General features: G+C 36.6%; 1 protein-coding gene across 6 annotated transcripts in view; it reads left to right on the top strand.

The window, feature by feature from the left end:
* Positions 1-1060: 1060 nt before the first annotated feature.
* The window catches only part of ZBTB20 (zinc finger and BTB domain containing 20), an 800060-nt gene continuing 782040 nt past the window's right edge, over positions 1061-19080 (top strand). For 3 of the 6 annotated variants that reach the window (XM_078066322.1, XM_078066325.1, XM_078066327.1), the window contains exons 1-2: positions 1063-1163; positions 3193-3287. The gene's annotated coding sequence lies outside the window, so the exon portion shown is untranslated. Of the gene's footprint in view, positions 1164-3192; positions 3288-19080 lie in introns of all 6 variants that reach the window. The other 3 variants (XM_078066331.1, XM_078066345.1, XM_078066341.1) reach the window with 2 other exon arrangements.

Below are 19080 nucleotides of genomic sequence, written 5' to 3'. Positions count from 1 at the left end.
AGGATAATATCCTCATTTTTATTAAGGGCGGCTTACTACGAACTGTTTTACACAGTGTTTTCCTAAACCTCCTGAACGGACCAATTTTCCCTTTGAGCCCTGGCATTGCTTCGGCGGCCTCTGCTGACCTCCGGGCTTGGCAACCTGCAGCCTACCCCGCAGGAATCAAGCCTGACCCAGTGTGGCCTTGCGCGCCACCGCCTCGCCAGACCCTCGCTCCCGCTTTCCTCCCACCGTCCTAGATGCAGCTTCCATCCTGCTGCCTCAGCTGTCTGCGACAGCGACACCCCCTCCTCCCCTCCGCGGCTCCCCCCGCCAGCTCGCCGCGCCAGACAGCGGGTAACCGCCGCCTCCGCTGGGGCATCCCGGCTCCACAGGCCTAGCGCGCTCCAGACACCTGCCTCTCACTGGCCACCGAAGCTGCCCCTCAGCCCGCAGCCCCCTCGGCAATTGGCCCTAGGCCGTCCCTCGTCATCCTCGGCCTCGCCGCGAGTCCCGCCTCCGTCGCCGGGTCATTTAAGTTTATCACAAATAAATAAATAAAGGAGGAAATAGAAATGCGTAGAAAGTAAAAGCAGTCGGGAGGGGGCGGGGGTGTGGAGGAAAAGGGGAGGAGAAGCGGAGGCGTATACAACCAAACTTGATCGTGTCGGTGCTGACCAATCATGGCTCACTCCAATCCGGTCTGACGGGCTCTCTCAACCAATAGCCTTCTATCTCTCGGATCACTGAACAACGAGATACGATTGACCTCTCCAGAGTGGGCGAAGGTGCGGCAGAGGTGGGGGAGTGGGAAGACTGTCGACCAATCGCCTGTTAACAATTCTCTGAGCGAAGTTTCCGTTCCCCAATGGGGGCTTGAGATAGCGGATTGGGCCTCTTCTAGCCCAATCGAAGGTGGTAGAGATGAGGAAAGAAGCAGATTGGGGCGGGGACAGGAGAGAGGAGGAGGAAGAGTGCATTTTGTTTATGGGCGGCAACCTCACGAGGGGCGTCCCACTCTTATTGGCTCACTGAAGTCAAGAGTGGCATAAGAACAACCCAATAACGGGAAGAGATAGAGGGTTCGCGGCGCGAGGCACCCAATGTGGGCCTTCTGCCGAAGAAGTAGGGGCGGGGGGAAGTTTAGGAGTTGAGGAAAGAAGATTAAAGAGCGCGAGGAGGTAACCCCAAAAACTCTAATTTGTTGTGGGGCGGGAGGGAGGGGTGTGTGCGTGCGAGAGGGATGAGGCGTATGCGAGGCACTGGAGTTGGGGGCCACGGGACGGGAAAGGAGGGGAGTGGGGTGGGGTTGAAGGAGCGAGTTAAGAGTGGTGAGCCCGCGGGCCGCCGGCCGGCCGAGCGCGCGCGCCCCCGCGCCCCGCCCCGCCCGCGCCCCTTCCCCCCGGGGCGCCCCTCCTCGCGCTGGGCGGTGGCTGCGGCCTCGCACGACCCCGGGGAGGGAGGGAGCTCGGGAGGGTCCCGGGTCCTTGGAGCGGGCGGGCCGTCCCGCAGCTGGAAACGTGTCTTCTGCCTTCTTTTCTCTACTCCCTGCGCCTGGAGTTGCCGCTTCCAAGAAGAGGAGCTGAGGGGGACTAGCCGGGGCTCAGGAGCTGCTAGAGGCGCCGGCTTGTCTTCCGCCCCTTCCCTCCTCGCCCTCCCCCGCTTGCCGTGGCTCTCGCGGTCTCTGGAGCGTCTTCAGAGAACAGGGGGGGGCGGGAGGTGTCCTGGCCCCAGAGCCGCTGGACGCCCCTCCAGACACCGAAGCTACCGGCCCCCGCCCGCTTCGCTGCTACGACTCTAGAGGAGGGGGCTTGGGAAGGGAAGACACGCCTTTCCTTCTTTCCTCCTTTGGGCCCCTTTGGAAACATTAAAAAATGTTAAAGCTTTTCGATAGCTAAGATAGAACGGTTGGAAGCTTTTTGAAAGTTTAAAAGAAACGCACTCTCCTACATTGTTTAATGTATTACTGTCTGTGTGGCTTTCTGGTCCTCTTCCACCACCCACTCCACGGCCCCCCGCACTCCCTCTCCCCCGCCCCCCCCGCACCACTCCCCCCGCAGCTGTTATCCTTTTTAAGGATGCTGAAGAGGCAGGAGGCAGGGATTTTGTAAAAGTTCTATTGATAAACACACTTGCACAAACATATGCTAGGCACACACATAAACTATAAACATTAGCGAAAAACACAATATGGCGTACAGCTACACTACCTAGTGCGGTAATCCGCTGATCTCTTAACACTGAACCCAGTTGAATGGGGTCACTAGCAGGATGACAGTTCTTGAATAAAAATCTCAATGAAACAGGAAGTAATTTGGAAGCCTGTGGGTTAAATAATATCTTCAGAATCAGCTTTGGCCTAAGCTAAATTGAACACGTTAACTTTTAAGACGTGTGAAAATTGTCTTCACTACTTCTAGCCATTAAAAATACCAAGATGAACCTAAGGGCGAGAGTGTTTCACAGCGTGGTCCTGTGTTAGTTTCAGCTAATAAAATTAGCAGAGGCCACTCATTTCCCCATGTTTTCAAGCCAGTTCTAAAGTTACTATCGGAACTTGTTGCTATCGAAAGCTTTAAAACGTAACGACCATTTTGTAAGTAAATTCCATAGCTGTAAACACTACATTTAAATGATAAGCAGTAACATTAGCAAATCCAGTTCATAAAAGGTTTACATTCTCTACCTCTTGCTCCTAATCCCAGATACTATTTGCTGTCACATGGGAATAGTTAAACTATACCCTCCACTGCCCCTCATATGAATTTGACCAGTCCAGATTTGGATACTTTGTGCATTTCAGCTTTACATGTAGGTATTTCTATATTTCTAGGAAAAGAAAAAAAAAAACAATTTACATTGATTTTTCAAGTCTTTGCTCTTCTCATTCTTAATCAGAATGTATCAAAGTTGATGCACAAATAGTGCATGGTGATACCACTGTGCCCTCTTGGGAATGGTCTTTCTCAAAAAAGCTTTTGGAATTGCCCTTGAAGAATTGCTGATGTTACTAATTGTTCAGTGCTCAAGGTTTAATTCCTAAGATTGTGGTTGTGATTTCCACTGAGCTCAATTTTGGAGGGATTTAGCTTTAAGAATATATGGTGCTCAAGTAAACAGGTGAGAGGAAGAAGAAAAGTGAATTTTCTAGAAATATATTAGCTGCTCAGTGAGTCCAGCAGTTGGGTATTTTTGGTTTTGTGATTTCAGATCTCACAGACCAGTGGAATACAGGCCTTTTGCATATGAAGATCAGGTGACAAGTTAACTGTGTACCAGCCTCCAAAGCAATACGCCCTTTCATGGTGAGGTCCCGATTTTAACAGACTAAAGAAAAAAGTTTAAGATTAAAAAGTTGTCAAGTTTTATCCATTTTTGGGAAGAAGTCTTTATGCTTATCTCTCTAGTTCAATTAAGATGCCAGTATTTTAAGATTACTACTACAGCAAGAAAATACAGAGATAGTTCATGTGTATACTCACTAGCTACTAAAAGACAATATGAGTTTAGAGAAAAGAAAATCTGTGTGAAAGTTATAGTTTTGGGGGGTTTGTTTAGAACTACTAGATGTGATGCCAGTTTACTATGTAGTTAGTTCAGAAAGTTTTAGTGACCCACAGATATCCAACTAATCTTGTCAAATTAATATGAATTTGACTACTTGGTATAGGAATAAAAATCTAAGGAAAAAGCCATTTTAAATGAATTATTTTTATCTCAGTAGTGAAAATCTGAAGAGGAATTTCTAACCAATTGGACTTCCCAGAAAAAAAGGCTTGACTGAATAATTAGGTCAATTTAGAAGAGCAATAAAAGATATAACTTAGTTACTGTAAAGGATCTAAAATTTATAAGTGAATTATAAATTATTTCAAATATTTTAGAATGAGTGACAAAGAGAGACTTCTTTAAAACATTTGGAATACAGAAGTGGAGCTTGATGGGCTCTGCTTTATTCTCTGAAATAATCATGCTTTTCTGAAATGGATGTTTAAATTCATGAAATTGTTCTAGACACTTGGGATGTAACAGTGAACAAGAGATAAAATAACCTGCCTTTGTGGAGTTTATGTTCTAATGTCACATATAGTTTGCATACTTCAGATTGCTAGGAGAAGAGATTTTTGTATGAAATTTTAAAACCTAGCAGTTTTTTCATTTTAGAGAGTACAATTTGAAAGAATTTACAGAAGTTTGAGGAGCAGGGAGGTGTTTACTAATTGCCAATGATAAGAAAGGAAGAGCTAACTTTATTTGTACCCTTTGTTATTGTCATGAAACGTTCTCCATACATTTCAGTAGGTCTTTTTAACCGATAGATTTTATTTTTTTCATAATTTTAAGCATGCCTTTGAAATAAATAAAATGTTACTTTATATTAAAAAAAAAATCTGTGTCTTGGAATTTACTGTAAAATTCCGATGGAGCTTTTTGTCTTGTTAGCAAATTGTGGTAAAACATAAGCTAGAATATCTTAATTTTTTAGTAAGAATTTGTTTTAGGAGTATGTCTGAAAAATTAAGTGCCTAAATCTTTTTCAGTTGTGGTTTTTTTCAAGAGAAGATGGAAATTTGTTGTAATTAATTTATAGGTGACATTAAAGAGAAAAAGAGAGAGGCCTGCAAAAAATGCTTTTGTTATTTAAACCTTTCTTTCAAACTACAAAAGCATTTGATTGGCACTTCTCTTATTTAATAGACCATTTGTAATGCAAGAGGAACATTACAGAAGATTTTAGCATTACTTTAATCATTTAGTCTGTAGGTGTAAAAATCTAGGTTTCTAACAGAAGGAAACTTGGTGCTTGGTTAACGGAGTATATGATTTAATGCTGAGTTTGTTGCTTTAGGTAGTGGGTGTCTCACCTTTCCAAAACCTAGTTCATAGTTCTCAAATAACAAGTTCTGATTTTCGTTATTTTTCTCTGTCACAGTGAGTCTTAATTTGTTAGCCAAATCGGTGTTCAGTTCTTAAGTAGGATAACTTTTTTTTTTAACACACAATTCTCCCACCGCCAGTCCTCCCATCCCCTGCTGCGAAGGGCTTGAATTTCTATACTTACATTAGATCTCTATTTATGCTAATTTGTAGCATAATCACCTCTTCCAGAAAGGGTACGTATTAATGCACTTTAGAGAACAGTGGAGGTTGCTTCTGGCTATTTGTATACAGACCTGCCAGCATCTGAAAGCTATAAATAGGCAGATTTAGGAAGAAAAGCAGAGACTATAACTAATGGAATATATTGTCTTAGATGAAATCTTTTTTTAAACAGCAAAGTGGAAGAATGGTTGCTAGAATGTTAAAAACGAAGAGCTTTTCCTAATTCTAACGGTTGATTAATGTGTGTATATGTGTATGTGAGTATACATTTTTATAAGAGCATTTTTGAATAAAGACATATTTCAGTATTGGATCAATAATTTCAGTCCTGCCTTGTGGTCCTTAACATGTTCCCAGGTGATTTTGTTCAGCTCACTGTTCCTTACCAAAACTTTGCTCTAAGCAACATAGAAACATAAGCTAATTAAATCTTTGTAAATTTTGTAATAATTTTGGATTAAAAGTTATTGGAAGTTTTTTTTTGAAGTATGATTAGCAAGCAGCCCCTGAAATGAATGAAATCTAAAGTGAAGAGCTCTAAGAACCCTGGATCCACATAAGACAGTTGAAACTTTGGAAAAGGGGTATTCGTAGGGCAAAAGACAAATCTTGTTATCTGCCAGATTTTTAAAGTAATAAAATAAGCAATAAAATAAAATGACTATTAATATTCATATTTTTAAGGTAAGTGTAAGTATGTGTACACTGCATTTTAAATAAAAATTTGGGGTGTTATTGGCTAGACACAGTCATTTCTTTGCCAGAGATACTAGGCTGTGTGAAGGCTAACCATCTGTCAAGTGATAGAGACAAAGAAAGGTTTAATATACTAGGCTAAAATTTCTACAAACTTGTTTTGAATTGTATTGTCATTTTGTTTTAGCCTTCGTACTCTGTGTTGAATATGCACTGGGTCAGTCACCCCACTTTGTTTTATGAACAAACTATTCAAGGTCTAGATAAGGTTATCATCGCAGCTGATGTGATCCAGAGGCATGATAAAATATGTTTTGATTTTGCTTTCATGTGATGATCAAAAACTCACAAGTGGGCCACCCACTAGCGTTATACAAATGACTTCAAGCACACTTATTTTCACCCACCCATTCTGAATTTTGGGTGTCTTAACTCTTGTACTTTATATATTCAAGCCTTGTATTTCAAACCCATTCCTGAGCTGTTTGGGGGTGGGGCTGGGGGGGAAGTAGCAACAGGAATCCAGATTGCCTGTTTTAGGTACAATATGGTGTGATGTGAAATTGAAACAGCAGATTGGTGAGAAACTTAGTTTCAAACAAATATAAACTAGTTTGTTTAGTGAAGTCATACACAAAACAGTAGTCTTTATTGACAGGGCAGTGTTTTTTTCCATACCTTCCACATCATGAGGTTACAGTGGTTCTTTGGGCCAGCAGTCTATTTCCAAAGCATCATATAGGAAAAAGAAGCCCTAATGTTTGCTGATTGTAATGATATACTTAGATATAGCAGACTGAGGAATTATTTATAGCAGTGCTAATTATATCAATAAAAATAGCAATATTAATACTGTGAGTGTCAAAATCCATTCTTGACAGTATGAGGTAAACAGAACTATAGTCAAACAAAGCAGCCAGCCTGTTTCTACTGTCAGCTCATGAATATGCACTTCAGGAAAAATATACACAATTGGTTTACTGATATAATCTCTTTTTCAATTACTTTTGACTTTTTAAATTATTTCTAATTCAGACAATATTAAAAAGATTTAGATTTTTAGTTTTGAAATTCTTGGTACCATTTTCTCACTGTCTGTCATTAGTAAGTTTCTAGAGGCTTATGTTAAGTACTTTATAATTAATTAAATTATATTATAATTAATTATCAGAAATTAATTTTATATGTATCCCCATTTTTGGAACACAGACTACCGTTGCACTGGGAAATTGGAAGAACCTCTAACAATTTACAAAACAAAACAATACAAAACAAACAAAACCCACGACTACCATACATGCACACACAACTAATAAATCTCTGGCTTTATTTAGACACTAAAAAATATGTTTCCATGGTTCTGATTTAAGGAAAAGCATAAATTTTATTTGTAGTTTTCATTACTTCCCATCAGTTTTTACAATTTTATGTTATTTAAAACTTATTTTCCTAGTAATACAAAATCATGTAAGTAGAAGTTCCAGGCTGGGCATGTCACATAATCTGAATCTCTGCCTTCTTCATCTTCAGGGTCTCTTTCAGCTCTGATAATATGAATATGTTTCTTTTGACACTTGGATCCTTATTTTAGCTTTAGGTAAAATGACTGGAAGTGATATGTAAGGCACTGGAAAAGAGCGTATGTAAAATATTTGACTTTGCTTTTTACTTTTAGTCCTTGATACAAGTTTCATTTTAGTGATACTTGCTTTCAAATATAGCATATCTGTATAAGTATAGATACATAAAAATTAAGTACTTATAATCTTTTATAATTCATAACTATAATAAACTTATTTTTTTTTAATTTTTTTATTAAAGATTTTATTTATTTATTTTCACAGAGAGAGAGAGACACAGCGAGAGAGGGAACACAAGCAGGGGGAGTGGGAGAGGGAGAAGCAGGCTTCCCGCTGAGCAGGGAGCCCGATGTGGGGCTCAATCCCAGGACCCTGGGATCATGACCTGAGCCAAAGGAGACGCTTAACAACTGAGCCACCCAGGCGCCCCTAAACTTACTATTTTTCATAAATTTTTTACCAACTCATTTTCACTCCTGAAGATATGTTGCTAACAGAATTTATAAACAGGATTCCTTGCATTTTATTCCACGTAGAGTTGCATAACTGGAGAAAGTGGGTAGTAAGAGAATGAATTAACTTGGAGTCATTTTCTAATTCTATGAAATAGAGAAATAGATCTATTTTTCAAAGAAAAAGGTAAACTGGTTTTTGTGCGTCTCCAAGCAAAAAATATACTCTGAGTAATCAGGAGCCATTATAATTTTTAACTACTGCATTTGATTTTTGATCCTACATTATACCTATCCAGGGATAGATTTACATAGAAAGGATGCAAGGGAGACAAAGAAAGTTGACTCTTTCTTATTTGATGAAGAAAAGTGGAAAGAATCTGTGTTAGAAAAGACCTTGCAAATAGTGTGCTATCATATAGAAACAAACAGCCATATGCAATTCATATGTACCTACTTGTAGGTACTTATTTAATGATAACCTCAAAGTTTTCATTTAAAATTTCACTCTCAGTTTCTTTTTAATTGACTCACATTTCTTTTGCTCGTATGAATGGTAGTGAGAGGCTTAAAAACATCACATACTTTACCTATTCACCAATGGAAACAGCAAGCTGGAGAAAGCTGTACAATTCCTGGATCCTTCCTCTTCCCTGTACCCACCCATAGCTGTAGATATTCTGGTACTAATTATAAACATTTTATAAATCTCCTCAGAGGCAGAATACATGTAAACTGTCCAATATAGTAGGTAATGTCAAGCTATTCTGGCCTACCAACTATCCAGCTAATAGGGAGAAATGGCAAGAAAATTGTTAGATTCGGGCGCCTGGGTGGCTCAGTTGGTTAAGCGACTGCCTTTGGCTCAGGTCATGATCCCGGAGTCCTGGGATCGAGTCCCACATCGGGCTCCCAGCTCAGCGGGCAGCCTGCTTCTCCCTCTGACCCTATCCCCTCTCATGCTGTTTTTCTCTCTCTCTCTCAAATAAATAAATAAATAAAATCTTAAAAAAAAAAAAAAAAAGAAAATTGTTAAGATTCACCATAGGGCACAAAAGGTGATATGAGTGCTTCAATGCATTCAAATAGGGGGGAAAATATTCTAAGGGATATTTAGAAGGTAAGCTGATTTTAGACTATTACTTAACTGAAACCCAGCACATATATTGAGGAATTAATGTAAACGCTATTCTAAAGGCACTGTGCCAAAAGACTAGCAAAATTATTGGTGGGAAACATAGTGAAAATGAAATAAAATGTATCTGTTCTTGTACTAAAACAAAAATAATAACAGCAGCAGCCAACATTTATTGAGCGCTTACTCTGTACCAGTAATTGGTTATAGCTGCATATTCTCCCATTAATTCCATAATTCTACGAGATATGTACTTTCATTATGGCATTTTTAAAGATAAGTAAGTTGAGCTCAGAAAAGTTAAGTAACTTGTTCAAAGTCACACAGTTAATATATAACAGCTGGGGATTCAAACTCAAGTTCAACTCTAGATAACCTAAATTCTTAAACACCACCTCACCATGACTCTATTCTGGGACCATTTTCACTCAGTGTTTGCCCAGATTAGTACTGGTAATTTTATTTCAAGAAAGTCATAGTGGATTTGGAGAAGTCTTCAGAGAAGGGCACAAGGTGAAAGAGCTATAAGTGGGAGGAATGGTTGCTATGGTGGAGTCTGTTTTTAAAATATAACTCTGCAGTCTAGAATTACAAATGCTGAGAGGGAATTTGTCTAAAGGTTTTACAATGGATGGACTGGACTGGGTAGCTGCTGCCTGATTTGGTTCTGTGGACAATGGTGGAGCTGGGTAACAGATGTTAAAGGAGGCCAAGGAAATCTTGAGTAGGAGCAGGTCAAAGGAAGCATTAGATACTGGGAATCCTGGAAGGTAGAGGTCAAAAAGGAGAACTAAATCTAAGCAGATACTGAGTAACCAAGAACTAGGGATCATACAGAAAAAAAGGATGAGGCAGAACAGAAACAATATCTTCAAAAGTGGGACAGATTCTACTGACTTTGGAAGGCCCTTATGTATATTGTTTGTCCCGTTATGTTTGTTTCAGAAACCAACAGCTGGCTTAAATAGGGTCCACTCAGAGTTTGGAATACAAAGATTGCCCTGGTTTTGGCACACAGAGAAAAATATGGTCGCCAATAACAAGAATTAGGCAGTAAGTTTAGGTCTGTTACAAAGAAATGCAGTTAAACACAGAAACCTATGTGGTAAACCTGAGAATAGCTGTCATTTACTGAGTATCTAGTGTGTGCCACTCAATTCTGAAATCACTGTTTCCAGGGACATTATTTGCTGCCTGCTGTCCAGTTTTCAAATATAGGAAAGCACCTGTTAGCTTTTCTAAGAATGTGAATGATGAAATAACTTATACTGTAATTTTATTTCATTTCATTATGTAACTTGGCTTTTGATCTCCTCCTTTCCACAGTATTGGAGTTTTAAACCAGGCTCCACAAGACTTAGGTGGAATAGAGTCTAGACTTCTCTTATGTTACTGTAGCTTTTCCTTAATTTGTCACTATACTGAAAGAAAGGTTCAGTTTTATTTGATAGGATAAATGCATTTCTGTCAGAGTAATAGGCTCAAATGATCAGCCCCGGTAAAGTTAGCATACATGAGTTTGGATTATATTTAGAATAGTCAACGTGAGCCAGCGAAGAAGGAATTATAGCAACTTTTAAAGTGAATTTTTGTTACTTCAAATAATTTTAAAGACATCAAACCAATTGCAAACAGCTATGTATGCCAAGCCCTTTGTCTACAAGGTACTAGAGACTTCAAAAGTTTTTAAGAGATAATACTCATTGTTGAGCTATATTATATGAGTTGGGTCATTGGAATGAAAACAAAGAATAATGAAAGTGCTGTACCACTACTTAGATGTCTTTACTGTTCCTTATGACAATATCTCTGCTCTTTTCTTCAGACTCTTCAGTGCACTAGGAAATACAGTACAATAATCATTTTGTATTTTTTAAATGGATACATCACTAAGAAAAATATACTGTGAAGGTAGAAAGATAATACTCAGTTTATGCACGACACCTTTCCCCTTCAGGTTCATTGTCATGGGTACTCTTGTTCTTGTTCTTCTGGCATCTTTTGGTACCTAGTCTTTTTAACAATTATGGTGTTTGCATATCTTTTTAACAATTATGTTGTTTGCATATCTTTTTAATAATTATGTTGTTTGCATATATATATGCATATGTATATACATACATACATACATACATACATACATAAAACCCTTATAGAAATACCTTTGAAAACTCATGCTCTCAATAATCTTTCTTGTTCTAGTAAAGGGTTGAGAACAAGGCAATACTGTATGGAAATGGGTGATTTGAGCTGACAAATAATATGGAAAAAAATGAACAGGATTCCAGGCTCTTCTGATTCAGATATTCTATATTACATTCTCAACATTTGTCATAAAATGAATTTCCAAAGTGTGTAAAAGCCAAAAATAAATGGTTGTTGCTTTTCTTTTTTTTTTTTTTTTTTTTTAAAGATTTTATTTATTTATTTGACAGAGAGAGAGATAGCAAGAGCAGGAACACAAGCAGGGGGAGTGGGAGAGGGAGAAGCAGGCTTCCCACCGAGCAGGGAGCCCGATGTGGGACTTGATCCCAGGACCCTGGGATCATGACCTGAGCCGAAGGCAGACGCTTAACGACTGAGCCACCCAGGCGCCCCTAAATGGTTGTTGCTTTTCTATAATTTCATGTTATGCATAATATCTCTGTTTCTGTTATTTGCATAATGATGAGTTTTATTATGCAAAAATGGGTACATCCACTATACAGTAAATTTCAGTTTCATGTTTTATATGCAGTTTAACTCATGACTGAAATTCTTTGATATTCATCACTCAGTAAAGGTAGCATTTAGAATTATACTGCACTGAACTGCGCTTCTTTAAGGGCAAGTACCATGTTTTATTCATCTTTAAAGCCCTAGAGTTGAATATAGTACCTGGTACACTGGAGGGATTCAATGTTGATCAGGCTCTTTTGTAGCTGTCCTAGGAAGATTACTTGGATCCTTGCTTGCCAGGTTATCTACTCCCTTTTTTTCTGTTGACCGGTGCAAATTTAGCATTGTTACAATTGTTATTACCTATTATAGGCCTTTTCTGTACTTTTCTAAGACCCAAACATTTTATACATGCTCATGATCTTTCATTCTTTTACTTAATGAAATTCTGTCATGGCAGAAGTTTCAATATAAAATTATATTTACTGTGTTTCAGAAAAGAAATATATCAGATATCACCCATCAATGGTAAAGCAAATCTACTACAATCAATTCAGGATATTGTGTTGAATAGAGTACACAGAATTACATTACCTAGTGATTCAAGGATGAAACCCAAATTTCATATCCTATATGATTCCTATCTGGATAGTAGGACAAATAACCCACAGTATTTTTTGCACTTAATAGATTGCAATTGAGATTTTGAACATTTTATATGAGTTTCTTAATTCTTAAAAAAAAGTTCATAAAAGTTCATGCAATTAAAAAATAGAGTCTTAGCTTATTTTACCTTATTATCTAAGTTGTTAGAAGTCTAGTCCAGAGAAACACTTTAATGTTAGGTGATATCATTAGCTCTTCTAGAAGGCAAAAAGGGTTATTGGGCTGTGAACAATGGTAATGGTAATGTGATGTAAACCACCATGCAGGTTGCATGTTTAATTCCCATATAACACTGACATGCTTTTTCATATTTATAAGACTTGCTAGTTGGATTTTGGGAAACTTAATGATTGGGCAAAGTCATAATTTGTCTTCCTGCTAATGGAAAGTACAACACATTGATTTGAAGTTGTTTCTAAAACAAAAGATAATTATGTCCTGAAATAATTAAAGCTGGGATTGCATTAAAGCTTACTTCAAGTGATTAATAGCTGTAGTATATTTTGGGATCTGTATCTAAAAGCATAAAGAGAACACATTGTCATTTTTATATACTTGGGAATATGCTTTCTGAGGAAAGTATTGATTCTTGAGAATCATTATAATGAAGTCCCAAACACACCCCAGATCCACATACCTCCCTTCCTATAACATTTTTAAAATTAAGGATTCTGAAAACAAAGTGATCTACGCATATGGCTATTTTCCCCTTCACTTCCAATCCTGACTGCCTTTCTGAATACAATTGCCATGACACCTCGAGCAGAGACACTGCTTTGAAACTTCTACTTTACTTGGGCAAACAACTAGAGAATAGTACTACTGGAGTTCAGAGATAAAGATCAAAAAACAGTAGACATTGAGAAGAAGAGCTTGGGCTTCAGAGATGTGTGAACCACTAGGGGAAAATATCAGTATTTCTCATTTAAGTATCTAAGTCTCCCCAAATGACTAATAAGCCAAAGTTGCTAAATGTGCTGGCTGAGTTTTCTCTGTCCCTGAGACTGAAAAGAAATAGATAGGACAACAAAGAACTTCCTCCTCATGCCTTGGCAGGGACAAGACTCTACCTTTGCATTTCATTGAGTGTGTCTGCCATTCAGGATGCTACAACAACCAGAACTGAGCTCCAGTGAGCTATCAGTGAAAAATAACAATCCATTTAAGGGGACTAGTAGTGAGGGAGCTAGGAAGATCAGGTAGGAAAATGAGAGTGCATACTCCAAGCAACTAGTGCTATTGGCAAAAGTAAGTGCAACCTGAATTTGGAAAAAAAAAAAAAAAACATTTAAGGAAATTCAAATTCAGAACAAAAAGAATTTCAGATACTAATTAAAAAAACATCTCAATTGAACAACTCAGTGGAAAAATTTAAGGACAATGTGATCACTGTTGAAATATGAATTAGTGAACTGAAAGACCAAGTGCAAGAAATATATCAAAGCATAGAACAGAGGTAAAACGTGATGAAAATCTTGAATAAAAAGGATGAGTCTTTGAGGTCAGATCAGAAGTCAAAACGTGAATAATAGGAATTATAGAGGGAGAGATAAGAATAGATGGAGGAGAAGTAAATTAAATGATAGAAGAAAATTTCTCTGAGATAAAGATCAGAGTCTGTGGATTGAAAGGGTTTACTGATTTATGATCTTGATTGAAAGAAAAGACACACGTAGGGATATCCTGATAAAAGTTCTGAACTCTAACAACAAATTGAACTATCTTACAAGCTCCCAATAGAAAGAACAAGTTTCTATAAAGGGGAAAAATAGCTAAGTGTCATAGAACTTCTTATCTGCAACATAGCAAGTTAGAAGATAGTGAAATGACATCTACAGACTACAAAGGAAAAATGACTACAATCCAAGAATCAACACCCTGAAAGTTACCATTTGCTAGTGAAGGTGAAAGAAATACATTTAGGGGTAATCAAGAACTCAGAACATATAATTACTATACCCCATCTGAAAAAATGCCTCAGAATAGATTATAAGAAAACAACAAATGAACCAGAACAAAGACTTCAAGATTAACAAGATGAAGAATAAAGAAATATAGTGGTGAATAATAAGCATTTTAATGTTATTTTGTGTGTGTGTGTGTGTGTGTGTGTGCGTGTGCATATAATTTCATTTAAGAGATAAGGGCACCTGACTGGGTCAGTTAGTAGCATGTGACTCCTGATCTCAGGGTCATGAGTCCAAGCCCCATGTTGGGCATAGAGATTAAGTAAAATTAAAAATAAAAACTATTTTAAAAAGTGATATAGATGACTAGTAAATATGTAATAAAATATAATTTCAGACTTTTGAAATAAAAAGATCAAATTTCTGTAAAGAAACTTTTTCAAGTATTAAACTGTCTCATGAAAACTTAGTTAGGGGTGCCTGGGTGGCTCAGTTGGTTAAGCATCTGCTTAGGCTCAGATTATGATCTCAGTGTCCTGGGATGGAGCCCTGTATCAGGCTCCCTGCTTAATGGGGAGTCTGCTTCTCCCCCCCAACCCCCACTCATGCTCTCTCTCTCCCTCTCTCTCTCTCATTTCAAATAAATACAATCTAAAAAAAAAACAAAACAAAACTTAGTTGATGGAGGGGATGGGCAGGAGGGAAGTAAAAGAGGAGGAAAATTAATAGTGGAGATAAGAGACAGAAGGATGAGAAGTGGGAAGAAAGTGAATGTATCCTAAAGATCTCATCTATTTAGGAGGAAAGGAAAAGGGGATAAAATCTCATGGTGGGGGAAAAGTGTCTGTTCATTAGAGCAGAAAAGGGAGGTAAAGAAGGGAATACAATGGTGCACCCTATAGAACCCCAGTATTAGCAAGGAGAAAATAGAAGGCAGAGCCACTTGATCAAATAAAAAAATATGAAAAAGGTAACAAGGAAACAACAATGTAAAATAAGAAAATACAAGTAATTAGAAGAGATTAAAAAATGCATCAATTGTTATGTTTAATGTAGATGGACAAAATACTCCCATTAAAGACAGATGTCAGAATGAGTTTAAAAACATAAACCACTCAAATTATATTACAATAACACCTATGACAAAGTTAAAGAGAAAGCTTTGTAAAATGGGGACGTAAAAGACATCAGGCCAATGCAAACAAAAGGAAAATAGAAAAAAAAAGTGACAGCATTGATGCTAAAGAGATACTGTACTGATAAAGGCACAGTTTACGAAGAAAATAACCCACATAAATCTATATACAGCAGGTTTATTTATAGTAAATAAGTACATAAAGCAACAACTACTGGAAAGGTCCAGACAGTTCGGTTAAACACATACAAATAATGACTAAGAGAAATGGAATATAATTCATAAAAATAATTTAATACATATGTAAAATCTGATGTTCTTTAAATATTTCTTTTGAACATCTCTGTTTAGGTACAAAGAAAACTTTATGAATTTTAGAAAGATTTTACGAATACATTTTCTGATTATAAGCTAGTGTAAATAGAATTTAATTTAAAAGGGTAACAAAAATTATTAACTACTTAGAAATTAAATACTCCTACATAACCCTTGGTTAAAGAGGAAATCACTTGAAAAACAATGAAAAGGAGACTATTTTATGTAAAAACCTATGGAAAATAGCTAGAGAGGTAGTCAGAGGAAAGTTTATAGCCTTCTATGCCTTCATTATTAAGAAAGATAGAAAATAAAGGGGGCAATCTGCTAACTTTAAGAAATTATAATAAAGAATAACATAGAAGAAGAGGGGGAAAAAGGGGAATTAATTTTTGAAAGATGAAATGGAAAACAAAATATAACAAAATCTATCTAAAAGCTGTTTCTTTGGAAAGACAAATACAATACATGAAGACGAAAAAACAAAAAAGAAAATGGGCCCAGCAATTCTTTGAAGTGGGAGATAATTGAAAGCATATGTTCACATAAAACTTGTGTTCACATAAAGCAAATGTTTTTAACAGCTTTATTCATAGTAACCAAAAAGTAGAAGCAACTCAAATGTCCATCAACTGATGTATGTATGGATAAACAAAAATGTGGTGTGTCCATACAATAGAGTATTATACAGCCATAAAAAGGAATGAACTATTGATTCATGTTACAACATGGAGGAACTTTAAAAACATTATGCTAAGTGGAAGAATCCAGATATAAAAGGCCACATATTGCATGATTCCACTTATATGAAATATCCAAAATAGGCAAATCCATAGCAACAGAAAGTAGATTAGTAGTTGCCAGGGCCTGGGGGAAGGCAGGATGGGGAATGACTGCTTAATGGGTATAGGATTACCTTTTGTGGTGATGAAATATTCTGGAGTCAGATAGTTGGTGATGTTTATACAACCTTCTGAATGTACTGAACAACCAAATTATACACTTTAACATAGTTAAAATGGTGAAGTTTGTGTTACGTAAATTTTATCTCAACGATAATAAAGTTTATGGAAAAGAGAATGAGCAAAACTAGACATTAATTGGGAATGAGAAAGTAGATAAAACTGCAATATGAAAAGAATTTTAAAAGAAACCTAAATGCAACTGGCAATAAATTTGAAGCCTATAAGAACTGGAACATCTTTTATTAAAATGCAAATTATAAAATTGACCTAAGAAGAAATAGAAAACAGATACCAATATAGAAAGATTAGAAAGATGACCAAATGTCACTTAAAGGAATAAATAATTTTGATGTGTAATTTAAATTATTCTAGGTCATTGAAAAATATTGAAACCTCTCCTAATTTTATTTAAAACTTAATTGATAAGGATTGTACAGAAATAAATTATAGTCTAATCTCACTTATGAAATAAATGCAAAATTTCTGTATAAAATACTAGCAAATAATATCAGCAATAGATCAGAAGAATAATATAGCAGGACATAAAGTTTTGCGTGTGTGTTTAGGAATTCAAGCATGAGTCAACAATAGGAAATATATCAGCATAGTTCATTATATCACCAACGAGAAATATATTCATCTTCAATAGAATTGCTTGAATATAATAAAGTATTTTCATTCACACCCCACAGGAAATATAATCCAAAATGGGTAAATCCTAAAAATATTTCAATTAACATCAGAAACTAGATGAGGAGCCATTTATCACAGTTATTTAACACTAACGAGGAGGGCTTAGCAGATATAGTAGGCAAATGATATGGGTGACACCAACAGTTGTAGAGAAGAGCTTACAGTCTTTTTGGCTAATCTCGCACCTTAAAAAATTCTAGAACTCTATTACTAAGATTAATTGAAAGGCAGTTGGATGGAAGATAATTGAATGAAAATCAATAGGTTTTCTCTGGAAGTAATAGACATCTAAGGAACTTTTTTTTTTTCCAAATAGGAAAAAAAAATCTCATTTCCCATAGAAACAAAAGTTACCAAATGCTTATTAATAAAATTATGAAAAATTATATGGACCTATATGAAAAAAAGGGTAACGTCTTATTTAAAGACAAGATCTGATTAAAGGAAGCACAGATTGTATTTTTGTATGGGACAATAGCAAAATGTTAATTTTTCCAGTTATCTTTTGTGTTTATTAAATATATATATTTAATACAATTACAATTAAATTCTCAATGAGGACTTTTTTTTAATTAAAAATTCTTTTTCAAAATTACATGGAAGATTTAGTGCCAGCAAAAAGCAAGAAAATTTGAAAAAGAATGTGAGATGCTAGAACATGCTAGACATATTACAAAGCCAGCTAACCAAAACAATATAGTAACAGCATAGGAATAGACAAATAGATCCATTGAACAGATTAGAGAATCCTAAAACAGATGACAATTTAGTTGGAAAATAATGGATCATTTAATTAATGGGATTGGTATAACAGGTTATCTTTAATGGAAAAGAGTGAAAGTGTATTTCCATTTTGCACATTAAACAAAAATAATTTAAGATGAAAGGCTTACATGAAAACAAAACAAAAAACTTGCTAAAAAATCTAGGAAACTATTTATAAAATCTTTTTTTTGTTTTTTTTTTTAAGTGGGCTCCACGCCCAGTGTGGGGCTTGAACTCATGACCCTCAGATCAAGACCTGAAGGGAGGGGTGCCTGGGTGGCTCATTCGGTTAGCAGCTGCCGCTCAGGTCTTGATCCCAGGGTTCTGGGATGGAGCCTGCAAGGGGCTCCCTGCTCAGTGGGGAGTCTGCTTCTCCCTCTCCCTCTGCCCCTCCCCCTCAGCTCATGCTCTGTCTCTGGCTTTCTCTCTCTCAAATAAATAAATAAGTAAATAAATAAAATCTTAAAAACAAAAACCTGAGTTGAAATCAAGAGCCAGATGCTTAACCAACTGAGCCACCCAGGCACCCCTAAAGTCTTTTTAACAAGAGTGAAAACTGAGAAAGTTTAAGAGTTAACAACTTAATTACATAAAAATAAAAGCCTTTTATATAAAAATAATAGAAATCGTTAGGAAAATATAGATTTGGAAAAGTATTTGAATATATGTTAACATGAAAGATTTGGAAAAGTATTTGAATGTATGTTAACACTGAATATCTCTTTGATATTGTTAGGAAAAAAAGTTAATGAAACAATCCAATACAAAAAGAAAGGACAATTCATAGAAAAGCAAATTCTGTTGGTTAACATATGAGAAGATGCTCAATTTCAGTAGGAATTAGGGAAATACAAATTTAAGTAACAGTGAGGTAGTATGTCTTAGCATTTAAAATTTGTGTTAGTCTGATAGGTTCAACATTTAGGGAAGGTGACTCTTACTTGTTACTGGTGGAAATGTGGTGTGTGTTAATTGTTTTGAAATGCAATCTGGTAACACCTATTAAAAATTTCACTTCATAATATTCT

Source organism: Halichoerus grypus, chromosome 1 (assembly GCF_964656455.1).
Source record: "Halichoerus grypus chromosome 1, mHalGry1.hap1.1, whole genome shotgun sequence".
Taxonomy (NCBI): Eukaryota; Metazoa; Chordata; class Mammalia; order Carnivora; family Phocidae; genus Halichoerus; species Halichoerus grypus.
The sequence above is the reverse complement of the archived record's forward strand: the minus strand, read 5'-3'. Positions and strand labels throughout refer to the sequence as shown.